The sequence below is a fragment of the Artibeus jamaicensis genome, unplaced genomic scaffold, assembly GCF_021234435.1.
Source record: "Artibeus jamaicensis isolate MK-2021 breed Jamaican fruit bat unplaced genomic scaffold, CSHL_Jam_final contig_387, whole genome shotgun sequence".
NCBI lineage: Eukaryota > Metazoa > Chordata > Mammalia > Chiroptera > Phyllostomidae > Artibeus > Artibeus jamaicensis.
This window is the reverse complement of record NW_026521812.1, coordinates 14,665,960-14,681,729: the sequence shown is the minus strand read 5'-3', so window position 1 is coordinate 14,681,729 and position 15,770 is coordinate 14,665,960. Positions and strand designations below refer to the sequence as shown.

At 36.9% G+C, this 15,770-nt stretch overlaps 1 long non-coding RNA gene across 2 annotated transcripts in view; it reads left to right on the top strand.

Annotated features, from left to right (window-relative positions):
• Nucleotides 1-1,405: 1,405 nt before the first annotated feature.
• LOC128627376 (uncharacterized) overlaps nucleotides 1,406-15,770 on the top strand; it is a 30,340-nt gene continuing 15,975 nt past the window's right edge. The window contains exon 1 of one of the 2 annotated variants that reach the window (XR_008391559.1): nucleotides 1,406-1,552. This is a non-coding gene — a long non-coding RNA (uncharacterized LOC128627376). Of the gene's footprint in view, nucleotides 1,553-14,583; nucleotides 14,897-15,770 lie in introns of those variants that run through there. The other variant, XR_008391560.1, reaches the window with a different exon arrangement.

Below are 15,770 nucleotides of genomic sequence, written 5' to 3'. Positions count from 1 at the left end.
CCATTTGTAATGTGCTTACTACTTCTCTTTCATAGTAGATGCCATGTTCAGTGGGGACAGGGACTTGGCCTGTGTCATTTGCCTCTGTGTTCCAGCACCTGGTCTATAATAGATGTTCCATATATACTCGTTAGATGAATGAGAGATGTTTCTGTTATACTGCAGAATAAACTGAAGAAATAATAAAATTACTGCAATTTCTAAAAAGTTGCTTTATTTTATTTATGTCTTCCACTGTATATTGTTTTGATCAGCCATTTCTTGTAATTTTGGTTTGTAAAGTCTGGAAGAAAAGTTTTCAGAATCATTTTAGGATGTTATGCATAAGATAGATAAGTCTGCCCTGGCTGGTGTAGCTCAGTGGATTGAGCGCGGGCCTGTGAACGAGACAATCGTGGTTCGATTCCCAGTCACGGCACATGCCTGGGTTGCAGACCAGTTCCCTGCAGGCCAGTTCCCAGCAGGGGACACACAAAAGGCAACCATACATTGATGTTTCTCTCCCTCTCTCCTTCCCTTCCCCTCTAAAGATAAATAAATAAAATATTTAAAAAAAGAGTCTAATTAAAAAAAAAGATAGATAAGTCTATGTACATGAAATACCATCACTTGTTAATTGACAGTACCAAGTATTTCTTAATGCTTGTTATGTATTATTTGCTTTGCATAAATTATTTTTTAATCTTAAAAATAATTTTATTAGTAAACTATGGATTACAGAAGGATGGTTTTAGACAATTTATATGTAAAGACTAAAGTAGTCAAAATACTAACTTCTGTTGTAATCATGAATATTCCTGGAACATAGATAACAATTGGACTCCAATGTAAAATTGGTATCTTTATTTCTTACAATTATTTTGCATAATACTCTCAAATATATAATATATGAAAACATGGTGTGGTAAAAGGAATTTGGGAAATAATTTTTGCTTATAAAGCTCTGCCCAAATTTATTACCATAATAATTTCTTCTTTGGTTATAAGCATAGATTTTTTTGTGGGTGAAAAAATATAAAATAGAAAATTGTTTGTATTAGATAGAATTTTAAAACATATTTTATTTATTTATTTTTGGAGAGAGGGGAAAGGAGGGAGAAAGAGATAGAGAGAAACATCAATGTGTGGTTGCTTCTCGTGGACCCCCTAGTAGGGACCTGGCCCAGAACCCAGACTGGAAATGTGCTCTAGAATGGGAATCAAACTGGCGACCATTTAATTGGCAAGCCGGCACTCAACTACTGAGCCACACTAGCCAGGGCATAGGTAGAATTTACATAGCATAAATTCATCTCTAAGCTATAGAAACTGATGACTAAAACTGGTGTAAGCCAAAAATATTAAGTATACATTGGAAACTAACAATATAATTCTAAGATCCCTTTGTCCTTGCAGGGAACCAGAGTGCAGAAGAGATGTGTGGAAATGCCATGTGCAGAGGACCTTGGGGCTGGGCTCTTTGGCTGGGTCCAATAGTCCAGGCTTCTGGTCATCCCTTAAGTCCTTAGATGGATGGATAAATAACTGAACAAGCCGCTCGGAGATAAACTAGGTAAACAGATTTCATCCACTTCCAAATTCCTTGGACTCTAAAATCTGTATTGACCGGTTAGGTTATGATGATGGGAGTAAAGGTGAGGAGGTAGCTCTCCTTGACTCTTTGAAGGAAGTTTTGTACTTGAGCCTTCTCTCCCTTTCTTCCTTCTTAATGCCTTTGCAAACTCAATAAATGTGGGAGTTTAGGGAATATGAAGGACAATTAAGAAGAAAAAAAACGCCTTTTTTGCTCTTTGTTCTTATCCTCTATTGCCCTGAGGCTGAACTGCAATTACAGCTTTGAAATTGAAAGCTATTTTATTTAAGTTAATAGAAAAGAATTGTAAATTCAAGATTGCCATACATCTGTATTATTCTTGATTTTTTCCAGAATCCAGGCTACTCTGGATCTTCTTTTTCAGATTTTTTGGGGGCGTATAGGATAGTAATGGTTACCAGAGTTAACTTTGGCAATTATTAAAAGGCAATTTTCCTTCTAAGCCATTTCTATGTGCCAGCCGTCACTGTTCTAGGCACTGGAGACGTGGGTGAATAAAACAAAGTTCTTGTCTTCATGGAGATTAATTCTAATGATGACAAGAGATAATCAACAAAAACCTAAGTTTCAAGTAACACATGCTCCAAAAAATAAAGCATGAGAAATGAAGATGGTGTGTGTGTGTGTTCATTTTGACACTGAAGGAGAGATTTCCATGAAATAAGAGAGGAAGACACAGGATCACTTGGGGAAAAGCTGTCCAGGTAAAGATCAGAGTGAGTACAGAAACACTGAGGGGGCATGGATTTGGCAGAAGGCCAGGGAAGCAGTGAGAGGAGAAATTAAATCAGAAAGGTAGCCTGGGACCAGGTCGTGTAAAATCAAGCAGGTCATGAATTAGGATTTGGAGTTTTACATCAAGTGTGATTGGAATCCATTGAAGAGTTTTTGAGTAAGAGTGGCATGATCAGTTTTACATTTGTAAAGAAAGCCCTAGGGGAAAAAAAAAGAAAGAGAGAAGGAACACACCAGATAGAAATCTGGACCCACACGAAGGGACTAAGAACAGCAGAAATGGAAACTATATGGCTACATATAAAATATTTTATTTTCTTTATATTTAAATATCTTGAAAAGATAATTGATTGGTTACAGAAAAAATAACAATAACATGTTGTGGAGTTTATAGCATATATAGAAACAAAATAATAGCACAAAGATAGGGAGAGGGAAAACGAAAGCCCTTATAAGCTTATTGGACTATTGCTGAAGCTGTAAAATGTTGCTGAAGGTAAATTGATAATTTAAAGATGCATACTGTAAAACACAAACAACCACTAAAATAATAAAACAAAGTGTCAACAATTTTGTAAAGACTGGAATTTTTCAGACCATGTTATATGACCAAAATAAAATTGAGCTAGAAAATTCTAACAAAAAGATGATCTGTCAAAAAATTCTGTAGCTAGGAAAGTAAAAAACATATTTCTAAACTCTCTATGTTGCCGTGTATAAGGCATACTTTTTTGCCCAAATTTCTAAGGGAAAAATAAGGATGGGCATTATATATGGGTATAATGACTACATACCATGGGTATAAAAATGGGTATAATGTACACAAAAACATGGCTGCACATTACACATAAAATAACATTTATTAAAGACAAATTCAGAGGAAAATTAGGAAACATAAAAAATTGAATGATAACAAAAGGACTGTCTAACAAACTTACAGAAAGTAGCTAAAACATTATTAGAGGAAAACACATAGTCTTAAATACTTTTATTAGAAAGGCTGAAAGTGATTGAGCTTTGCATTCATCTTAAAATGACCCTAAAAAAAAGAAAATCTAAGTAAACCCCAATAAAGTAAAAGGAAATACATATAAACGTGAGAGCAGAGGTTAGTGAAATGACAGACATTAAGTAGAAAGGATCAAGAAAGATAAAAATTTGGACTTTGTTAGACTAATGAAGTGGACAAAGTTTTAGCAAACATGATCTGAAAAAGTGGGAAAAAAGCAAATAATATTGGAAATGAAGGAGTGCACATAACTTCAGATGTTGCAGACATTAAAAAGTTAAGAGGCTATTATGGACAACTTTATTCCAACATATCAAAAAATTTAAAAGAAATGAACACATTCACATCCAAATATGTCATCCACCAAAGTGATTCAAATAGATAAAATCCCCCTGAATATCCTATGTCATTAAACCCCTACTGGGGTTAGCAAACTCTGCTGCATTGGGCTAAATCTGGCCTGTGGTCGGTTTTGCACAGCCTGCAAGCTAAAAGAAGTTTTTACATGTTTAAAGGTTTAAAAAAAGGATAAACAAGAAGGACATGTGATAGAGACTGTACATGGCCCATAAAGTCTAAAATGTTTATTATCTAGCCCTTTGCTGAATGAGGCTGCTGGCCCTTGCATTAAAGTAATTGAACCGCTATTTTGAAATATCTCAAATGAAAGTATAGATGTATATAATGTTGAGGATGATTTCTACAAAACATTTGAAGAACAAACAATTTCAATATTACACAAATTATTCAAGGCCATAGAAAAAGAACATTACCCAACTCATTTTAGAAACTGGCCTAACCTTGACAGCAAAATGTAACAAAGAAAGAGAACAGGCACAGGACATTTTTACTTATGTACAGAGATGGAAAAAGCTTAGAAAAATATTAGTAAATACAACCAGCAATGTGTAAAATGTATTTTATACACCACCCCTGCACATATACCAGAGAAAATACATCTTGAACCCTTTCCTTTGGTCCATTGGTTGGGTCAAGAAAACTCCATGTGCACTAGAGTAAGGCTGCTATTCTCAAGTCTAACGATGAAGAGGACAGCCCAGATCCCCATTACTCTCTCCTTGTAAATGTATAGCTTCACATGACTGTCTACCTAGGCTCATCAGAACCTGATGGCAACAGTGTCATTACACGTGCTCTTCCTCTCTGTGCCAGTTCCCCAAGAAACCCATTATTATTCTCAAGTCAGCCTCATCTCCAGCCCTTTCTCTCTGTACCTCTGAGTATTCTCTAGCTCTTCTGCTCTCTCACCTCTCCTCAACATCGAAGCTTTCCACTGGGCTTTCTGGAAGTAACATTCCATCATTTTTTTCTCAAAAGCTTTTATTCTCAACCTTTTTGTCAGAAAACTTTCTTCACTTTCCCACCTTAGTGGAAACCTGGCTCTCTCCAGAGACACTGTATCCCATCCAGCCTTCTCCAGTGGTGGCAGTTTTTCCTTCAACATTTTCTTTGCTCCCAGAAATGGACCTTGAGACATATTGCTGTTCCAGGTCATTCTTCCTTTCTCCCCCTCCCTCCCAGCCCAACACCAGCCAAGCTTTGAATTTCAAATTATCAGTCTATTCAATCCCTTCTTTTTGCAGTCGTTTCCTCAGACCTAGGTCATTTATCCTCACTCCTTAAAATTTTGGCTCTTGACTTCCTGTTACTCTCTCCAACCTTATTCTTATCTTAGTTGCAGGAAATTTTAATACTCACATAGGTAATTACTTCAAGAGCTTGCCCTTTCAGTTTCTAGAACTCCTCTCTTTTAATGATAATGTTCTTTATTCTACCTCAGCCACTCACTCTGAATAGCATGCATTAGACCTTTTCAATATCACTGTTAAAAGTAGCCAAATCCTAAGTTGCAAGCATTTCAGTTTCTTATCACAATTTCTCTTTTTTACTGCTTTCTTTCTATAGTACTCTTACGAGGGTATTTATGTAATATCTAGAAGAGTGCCAGGCAAACTGAGAGTGAAGTGTATGCTATGGAATGAAAGAATAATGAATTTGGCTTTATCCAGGAATGAAAAGTTTGTATAAAAATATTAATTTACCTGACCTTATCTGAGAAGCACTTTATCTGCCCTTCCATTCTAAATGAAAGCTTTGCTGGATAGAGCAATCTTGGCTGTAGGACAGCAAACGCACAGTTATTAACAACCACACCTAAAACAAAAGCAAACTAAGAGGACAGCTAGATCAGGAGCAGAACCATAGAAACGAAGATCTCATGGAGGGTTAGCAACAGGGGAGTGGGAGAAGGAGAAGGGGGGAGAAGGTACAGAGAATAAGTTGCATAGACGGTACGTAGAAAATAGATAGGGGGGAGGGCAAGAATAGTAGGGGAGATATAGAATCTAAAGAACTTGAGACACGTGGTCATAAACTAAAGGGGGGGAACAGTGGGGGAGGGGGTGTGCAGGGTGGAGGGGAATGAAGGGGGGAATAGAACAACTGTAATGGCATAATCAATAAAATATATTAAAAAATAAAAAATAAAAATATTAATTTAATTTACAGCATTCACGGATTAGAGAAGGAAAGCTATATGATAATTTCTATAGGTATAGAAAAAGAATGTGATAAAATTAACACCCGTTTATAATTTGAATAAAACTAAAACCTTCTCTTAACATATTAGCAATAGAAAGAAGCTTTCCTCAATATGATAAAGAATGTCTGTTTTTTAAAAACAAACTACATAAAACATTATAATTAATAGTAAAATCCGAAATGTTTTCCTTTTTATATAGGTGATAAAGATGCCCTCTGTTTTGATTTCTATTCATTATAACAATGGAGGGTCTAAAAAGTACAAAACATCAAGGAAAAACTATGTGATATTATAGAAAAGAAAATAAACTATCATTCTCAAAAACATTTAATTATGAAGGAAATCCAAAAGAATCTGGTAAAAATTTATTTGAGTTAAATATTAGCTGAAGTTCTCTACAACAACAAAAAATATTTGGAGGATGAAATTTAAAAAATGATGTCATCAACAATATCGTCATCATCCACTATAGAAGAATAAATAAAATTATACATGGGCATCACTACCTTAGAGAAAATTGTAAAATTTTAATTAAAGTTACAGGGTAGACCTAAATAAAGAAGAGATATACCATATTCATGCATTGGAAGACAATATTTTAAAGATGTCCATTCTTCCCTAATTGATCTGTGGATTCAATTATGGTCCAATAAAGTTCTGAGAAAGGTTCTGTTTGGAGTTGGGGAAAATTGTTGCAAATGTAACAAGCTTATTCTAAATTTTATGTAAATATGTCAAAGGCTTAGAATGGCCAATGGACACTTAGATATGAAGACCCCGGAGGCTATTTTCTTTCTTTAGTTTCCAGCTTGTATTGTTAAGCTGTAGTTATTAATCCAGTGAGATATTTGTTCAGTGACAGATATATAAGTGGCACAGAATAAGGGATGCAGAAATGGACCAGGCATCTAAGGGCATATGATACATGATAAAGGTTTTATTAAATATAAGTGGGAAAAATTATCTTTCAATATTGTATATGAAAATAACTATCAATGTGGAAAAAATGAAATAGACATCTTATTGCTCAACACAGAAATGACACCACAAGTAACCTTCTCTTTGAAGGCACTCTGGAAGGTGTTGCACAGCAGTAATGCTCCAAGGGCAAAATGTTGAAGGCTGACCCAGACTTAGAAGGGAGTATAACAATTCACCAACACATGGAAAAGATGCTTACTCTGTACTGTATGTTATGCGAGAAGAAGGCAAGCACTGTTCAAACTACTTGATAATTTTTTTACAAAGAAATAGCACCCTTTTATTTTCAATGTGAAAAAAATTCCAGGTGGAATGTAGATTTAAACGTGAGAGGCAACATTTTAAACTCTTGAAAGAATAAACTTAAGAATATCTTTATGAACCAGGGTTGGGAAGGATTTCCAAAGGAGCAGTGAAAGCACAAAACTAATGGAAAATAATAATAAAAACAGTGAAGGACAACTGAAGCACCAGGAAAAGTTCAACATATAAATTCGAGGGGAATATAATTCAGCCCGTCACAGGCTCTGAGGAAAGCCAAGCTGTCTGCATGGCCAGAGTGGGGTGAGTGGGAGAGGGCACTGAGAGAGGAGGTCGGAGAGGTGATGGGGGCCAGACTGTTTAGGGCTAATTAATCATTGCAAGGACTTTGGCTTTTACTGTGGAAGAAATGAGGAGTGGAGGACTGACTGATCTGAATCATATTTTAATAGTAAAAATTTAGTCGCTAAATAGACTGTGGAAGAGCAGGATGGAGAGAGCATGACCTACTCGAAAGCTATTACAATAAAAAGGTTGGGAGATAGCGATGGCGTGGATCAGGGGGAGAACAGTGTCAATAGTGATTAATGGTCAGGTTCTGGGTGCCTTGAAGCTGGAGTCACCAGGATTTGCTGGACAGTTGGATGGGGGTGTATGTGAAAGAGAAAGGCACCAAAAATGACTTCCTGTTTTGTTGCACATCAATGAGAAAGATGGCATTGCTATGAACTAAAATGGAAAGAATATAGTGAAAAGGATTTCCGGGGGGAAACTGGGGGTCGACTCCCATTGCTGGGACTCCCTAACAACCTCCTCTGCCAGGTGGAGCTCCTGTGACATGGAAAGACAGCCTGGGAGGCCAAACAGCCTGGAGGGACTATCTCCTCAGTACTCAGAAACATTAAGCAGGAAAACAGGGCAAATGGAATGGTGTCTGGTGTCTTATGTCATGGGGACCTGCAAGTCTTGTGAGTTTTTAATAATAAATTATAACATGATGAACTAGAAGAGGCGAGAGGTCCTGCACTCATGCTTCTAATAAACTTGCTTCTCATCCTAGCTAAAGAAAAGACTAGAATCTGAAAGCTATGTAGACTTATTCACTGTACACGTCAATATGTTAGTTTTACTCTACATTTTTATTTATCTTATAATAATGCACATGTTTTTTACCTGTATTAAACTTGGTCCAAATTAAACAATTTGGAAATTTCCTCCTTAACGGAAGAAAATGAAGACCTATATTTGTGGAATGATGATTTAGTGACTTTAAGTTTAGATTAGGAAATTTTAGATATACACTAATGGCTTTAAATTAAAATAAACAAAAAAATTCATTATGTTGTACAGCAAATTTAATAAGCCTCTTTGCTTTCCTTTGTCTAGTTTATGTTCCCTGAAAATTGGATAAAATTTTAGCTGAGTCAGCTGGTTGTTTGGTAAGCTTGCTAAAGACTTGACTGGCAGTTTGAATTTTTCTGACTTATTTTATTTGTTCTTGTTTAAGACATGAGCAAGACAAGGCCTTCTACTTTTCCTCTGTAGAGGGACCAAATGCAATAGAAAGAGGCCAGTTTTTCAAATAAACTACTTGCACAATAAGATTTCTGAAACACACCAACAAAACACAAAGTCTGAGCCATATTTTTGTTGGGAGTGTGTAAATTTGAACTGGGCTGAAAATAAAACCTCCTGAATCCCAAGCCTGGTTTGAAGAAGATTCCTTTTTAAAGCTAAACTTCCAGTGGTGACCTTTGTTCCCTGGGCCCATGAAGGGATAAAACAAAAGCTTTCTCCATGGTATAGGCCATCTAAAGTTGTAAGGTCATCAATTACAAATGGAAAAATGTGACTATGATGGAGAGAAGAATTGACTTCTGTGTATCCTCCAATGCTCCCCTTTCGTTCCACGGTGTGGCCTTGGCTAGGTCATTCTGGGGCCTTTGTGCAGAACTGGTATAACATGTAAAGAGGAAAGCAGAAGTGACCTAGATTTGCTTGATTTAAATTGAAAAGAGCATAAAGTTTCTTCATGATAAAAAAAAAGAATACATTCAGGAAAGGAAGAAAGGAAAGAAGAGAAAGAAAAGATTTAATAAGTGCTGGGTTTGAGGGAAATATTCTGGGGATTTTTGGAATACCCTAGCTTTTATCCAGCCATTATCAGTATTCGTGCCCTGCGTGTACTTGATATGTCCACCTTCAAGGGAGTTGATAAATGTACCTGTTTGCTCTGATAAACCTCAGTAGGGGGCACACAGGTGGAAAAGGTGGGAGAGAAAGGGAGCCTTTTTTTCCTGTCTTTTTTCTGCACTGTCAGCTATGTCTTTATCATGTTCTTGATTCCTGAGTTTAGCAAACAGGCAAGAGGATATTATGTTTTTTTCTAATTAACATGACTGATGAGATGTTTCTATTATTTTCAATATTTTTATTGAATGTATTGGGGTGGCATCGGTTAATGAAGTCATATAGGTTTCAGGTGTACAGTTCTATAATACATCATCTGTATGTTGCATTGTGTGTTCACCGTCCAAAGTCAAGTCTCCTTGTCAGAGAAATAGATTCAGCTCTGAAGAATGACCGCATTTTAAGAGGCAGAAGGTGAGAAATGCCTGGGAATCAGAAGCCCACTCAGACTCTTGCCTCCTGTCTTTCCCTCATTTGACTCTGAAGTTGGTTGGGAATAAAGATTAAAAGCAGACAGATTGTGATGTATGGGAGGCTGGCCTTTCCTGTCCCTAGGAGTTTTCTGCTCTTCCCCACTTTCTCTGGGTCTGTTCCTTTGCTCACATTGTCTGTCACTTGTCCTGATTCATTGCCTTCTCATTCCTGCCACACATACTTACTCTTTTCTCCTTTCTCACTACTCTATTTTTTTCATATTCCCTGTCCCTAAAGGCCACACACACTATTTTTTTTGCCTCCTGGTATTCATCAAGATGGATATTTATCAAGATTTGGTGCGTACCATTTGAAAATGGAGAGAACAGAAAGGCTGATTCCAATCACTACCTCTTCACTTCATACTTCCAGCACATCTGGGCATCCGCACATTCTGCTCCCTACTGAGCCAAGAGCTTACCCATTCAAAGAGACAGGACTGGATGCTCTAAGTGCCTAGCCAGCTATTGCCCCCTTTGACACCTTACTGCAGGTGATTCCTTCTGATTTGTCCAACAGCTGATAAGACAACAGAATGATCTGAAGGCAACATCCATAGGCAAGTCAGTGACCTTGAGTGGGTCTGGCAAGAGAACTGTATCCAGCAGAAATGTTTTTCTGGCTGTGTCTCTCTTTTGAGAATTTGAATGTATGTTACCAGGGTAGGTAGAAATGGTTTGGAACAAACTTGCATCCAGAAGAGAGGAAGTATGTCACAAGGCAGCAGAGGCTAATAGGAAAAGAGAGAAAGTCATAAATCAGAGGGAAAAAAACTTAGAAGCAGAGATGGGGAAGCTGGTAGAGTAACTGGAACTGCTAGAGGGGGGAGCAGGGGTGCTCAGTGTTGAGGTGGTCAGTCTCTTCTCCAGCTAGGAGATCTGGCACTGTAGGTGTTGAAGTGGAAGCAACCAGAATAGGCATCTCTTTTCCTTGAAGCTTGAAAGAGCCTAATGCATACAGTATTACTTTAATCTTAATACTTTTCAAAGTTACTTCCATTTTATTGATGAGGAGACAGAAGTTCAGAAAAATTACATGACTTGACCATGGTCTTTTGAAAACCCCAAATATGCTTGCTTTTAATGGAATACTTCTAATGAATGATGTTGTAACATAAGAATTTTGAAGCCAGTTTTCAAATAGAATAACATGAGGTTTATTTCTATTGTAATTTTCTTTTCTGTCCACATTTCAATGTAATGTTAATGTTCTATCCTCTCTTGTCTGCCACACTCTCTCTTTTTGCCTCATTAACTTGTACCACATACAGTCTGTTTCAACCATGTACTATCTGATGTCAATACATTAAAGACTCGCCTCAATTACCCAAATTGGGATATTTTATTTTAACACAACTTGCAGAATGAAATAATCTAGAAATTCTCAATCAGGACTATACCTGGTTTGAATTAATTAACAGTATCGCAGAAATAAATTTGTAACTTGTGACCTGGAAAACTTAATTCCCCAATTAAAAACTAAGAGCATGATACAGTCTGTAGAGTCCATTTGGTTTAATTTGTCCATTTATAATTCTTGAGGGTTTTTTTTTCTTTTAAACTCAGGACATTAGAAAACAAAATATATTACTTGAGAATTCATTGCAATGTGTACAACAAAAAATGACTTCTTTATACTGTTACCTACACAAAATGGGGCATATTTTTATCTATCTATCTATCTATCTATCTATCTATCTATCTATCATCTATCTATCTATTTATCTATCATCTATCATCTATCTATCATCATCTTCCTATTCCTGGGACTAAAGGCCAATTCTGAGTTCTTGCCAGGGCCCTCTTTGTAGTCTTCTGATTCTCACCTACTCCTCACCATTGTTATAGAATTTTCTAATGGTTTTTCCTTCATGATTGGTTTCGTATGATGACTTGCCACTTGCCTCAATAAATTCTCTCCTGACAGAGCTGCTACTTTCTGTTCAGAACCCATAGGCTCTGTGATGCATTTCCTGTGCCTGGCTTGGTTTCCCTCACGCACATTTTGTGCTGAGTTATGTAAGCTAAATACACACGTTTCGGAGGTCTCTTGAGCTCAGAAAGCAAGTCTGAAGCCCCCTTGGTTCAATTGCTGGACACTACCATTTTAGCTCAGACTCTTTCGTTGTGTTCTAATGTGACCTTTCAATCCAACAAATCGCTTGGAGGAGCCATTATCCTGTGTGTCAGTTTTGAATGGGGAGGAAATGCCTCCAGGCAGAAGGCCTCAGGCAGGACAGTCCTTGAGGAAACACAGACGTCCTGGTTCACAGTCATTTTCTGCTTTCTGTCCCTTTCCATATGTGGTTTAGAGGATGGATTTAAAACTTGCTCAGGCTCATGGCCAGGACTGTATACAGCTGGAGAAAAGGCTCATACCATATTGCTCTTTAAATCCTCTGCCTGTCTTTGTACTTTACAATGGCCTCATGGATCAGATAGAACTGCAGAAGAGCTATCAAAGAGAAAAATGAACATAAATAGATTCATGCCAAATTGAGCTATTGACATTGGGCTCTTCCTTGAATTTTTCCAAAAACACAATTTAAAAAGGCATTGTTCTGTTCTAGAAGAAGGTCCTCAGGCACAAGTCCGCAAGGATTTCCGAGAAAGAGAAGCTATCTTGTTCCTTGGATTAATGCCTACTTTGGGGGGTAGGATCTATTTGAGTTTCTAAGGATTCTGGAGACATCTGAGGTTGCCTGGCTTCAATTTTACTTGAAACAATGTTTCTGAACTCCCCAGCAGGCCTGGCTTCATGGGCACCAGGCCTATGTTGTCATGTAGGGCTCAGACTTAGAAGGGCCTCATCTTGGTTTAAGACTGTGCTGTCGCCATGTTGAAATGATTATTTTGGAAGAAGATGCCCACATTTTCCTTTTGCACTGGCCTACCACAAATTATATAGCCTGTCCTTCTCCCCAGATTGTTTGCCTCAGAATCACCTGGTATATTCATACAGTCAGGTTCCTACTGTATCAGACACTCCAGGGCTCAGACCCCTGAAGTAGCATTTTTACAAATATCTCATTAATTCTTTTACAAAGTTTGCAAAGTGAGAAAACTACTGGCATAGAAATGCAAGATGTCATATTCTTGGGCAGCTTTGCTTGTTAAAAGATTTAAAATAGAATTCTTGGCAATTATTTCAAGCAGGGGGTACAAAGAATCATCCATAATTAAAAGTATTTTATGTAAAATATACCAGGTGATTTCATGTTATCATCAGGATAAATATTGAGAATATGCCTAAAATATTGATTTAAGAATTCTCATGTTCTTAGTTCATTTTGGTATTATTTATTATTTTATTTCTATCAGTCTCCTATTAAGTCAGAATAATGCATCTTCTATTTGTTAACTAATTAAACCTATTAAAAGGGAGTAATATTGTTCTAAAAATAGTTCCAATTTCCTCCAATCCCCTCAATACCCTAACAAATCAGAAAAGATGGAGCCCTCATAAGTCTTGCAGGTTTTTGAGAAGTGGTAGTTGACAGTCTTGTAAGTGAATACATATATTTAGTTTTTATTCCAAACTACTTTCAAGACAGGAAATGGCATCAGCTTCCCAGACGACTTCCACAGATGTTAGCCTGGCTCTGGAAGCAAGACTCTGGACCAGGGGCGACTGGGGACTGCTGTCTTCTTGTGGATTTTTGGGGGGGACTGTGAACATGAAGATAATTAGTATCAGTTGTGTTAAGATTATGGCATTAAATATTTAATCTAGGCTAGATCACCATAGAGCTGTTAGAAAAAAACAGCTTTTCATTACAGTGCACGGAACACAATTTTAACCAGCCCTCCAGTGATGGAAATGTCTGCCTGACACTACAATGCCCTGGACTCAACCTGATCACAGCCCCGTGTGATGTCTGGGCATGAAATTCTGTTCTTCCTGATCACATCAAGCTCAATCTGTAAACATGAAAACCTTTTGTAACCCATAATTTTAGACACTTGATGGTCAATGGATGGTTTTGATGGATTTTCTGTGTATTTTAAAAATAATATTTATGTGCTTTTTCTTTTTAAGAAAAAAATTCATGGTAAAGAATTTTGGAAAAAAATTATATGTTGTACAAATATTTTGATGACTTGAAATTTCATTTTACTGAATCTATTTTACTTTAAACATAGCTATTTATAGTATATGGGGTGGGGCAAAAGTAGGTTTACAGTTGTTTGTATAGAAAACGCAATGTGTTGAAAGACAAATACCATACGATCTCACCTTTAACAGGAAGCTAAATGACAAAACAAAGAAGCAAGCAAAATAAAAACAAAGACACTGAATTAGAGAACAGGGGGACAGCGACCAGAGGGGAGAGGAGAGGGAATTTCAGGGGAAAAAGGGGAAGGATTTACAGGAACTAGTATAAATGACACATGGACAAAAACTAAGAGGGTGGAAATGGGAGGGAGGTGGGGAGAACTGGTGGGGGGTGGGCTGGGATGGGAGTAAAAGACAGAAAACTGTACTTGAACAATAATTTAAATAAATAAATAAAGTTAAAAATAACACAAAAAATAATAAATAATAATATCAGAATAAACTATGTTTTGTGTACTCACAACTGTAAACTTACTTTTTCCCACTCTACAGAGCTGTTATCTCTGATTCAAACATATGAATGAGAGCTTTGGGAAGTTAATTAGCGATACTATTAATTTAAATATTGTTTTTCTCTCATTGTGTGAATTCAGATTTAAAATTAAAATCTTTTGGGACAACATTTATTATTATTATTTTTAAAGCAAAGTATTTTTTTAACCTGAACTTCCTACTGACTTTTGACAAGTTCTTTAGAAAATAATGAGAAAATATATATGCGTAAGTCAGATTCTAAAAACAAACAATGTAAATGATTTCCAGGGAGCCTCTTCTCATCTTTCCGTGTTTACCTCTTGATTCATCTGCCTCCAAGCTCTGCCTGGTGACAGCCTTTCACTCCTGCTGCTCACAATCAGCCCTGTGATGTAAGCCTCATCTGAACCTTTCCCAGAGTGACATGCAGGCATCTGCTCTGCCAGGATTAAAGGCCAGAGAAACGAACTGAACTGTTCTAATTGCCTTGACTGCTAAAGTGAGTCAAACAACTGGGCCAGGGCTTTAAGAGATTCACACACAACCTCACTAATATCTGGGATGTTTTTTTGTTTCTGATGTTGTTGCCCAGTTACATAATGAACATGGTCTGTGTGCATAGTTATTTATTATTTTGTTTAGGCCCTTTCTCTATAAAAGATTTGTCTGCTTATTAAAGAATAAAGAATAAATACAGGCCCTGGCCAGCTAGTTCAATTGGTTAGAGCATTTTCCTGATATGCCAAGGTCATGGGGCCGATGATACACCAAGGTTATGTGTTCAATCCCCAGTCAGGGCACAAACAAGAAATAACCAATGAATGCATAAATAAGTTGAACAACAAATCAATGTTTCTCTCTCTCAAATAAATACAAATTAATGAAAGGATAAATGCAATGGTCTGTGTTTTATAAACAGATTTATTTAGTTTATAATTATTTGGTTAGAAATAGTAAATACTAGCAGGATTTCAGAGATCTTTGTGTATCCAGGTTCATAGTGGTATTATTTATAACAGCCAAGAGGTGGAAGACAACTAGATGTCCATCAATGGATGAATGCATACAGAAAATGTGGTCTACATATACAATCAAATATTTTCAGCCTAAAAATAAGAAAGTCATTTCACATATTACAACATGGATGAACCTTAAGGACATTACTTTAAGTGAAACAAACCAGTTGCAAAAAGACGGATGATACATTGTTTCATTGTCATGAGACAGCAGGCCAGACTCAATGGAAGAGAGTAGAATGGTGGTTGTCAGGGGTTTGTGGGGCGGGAGACATGGGGAGTTGTTAATAGGTAACAAATTTCAGTTTAACAAAATGAAAAAGTTCTGGAGCTCTGTTGCAACACAGTTTGAATGTA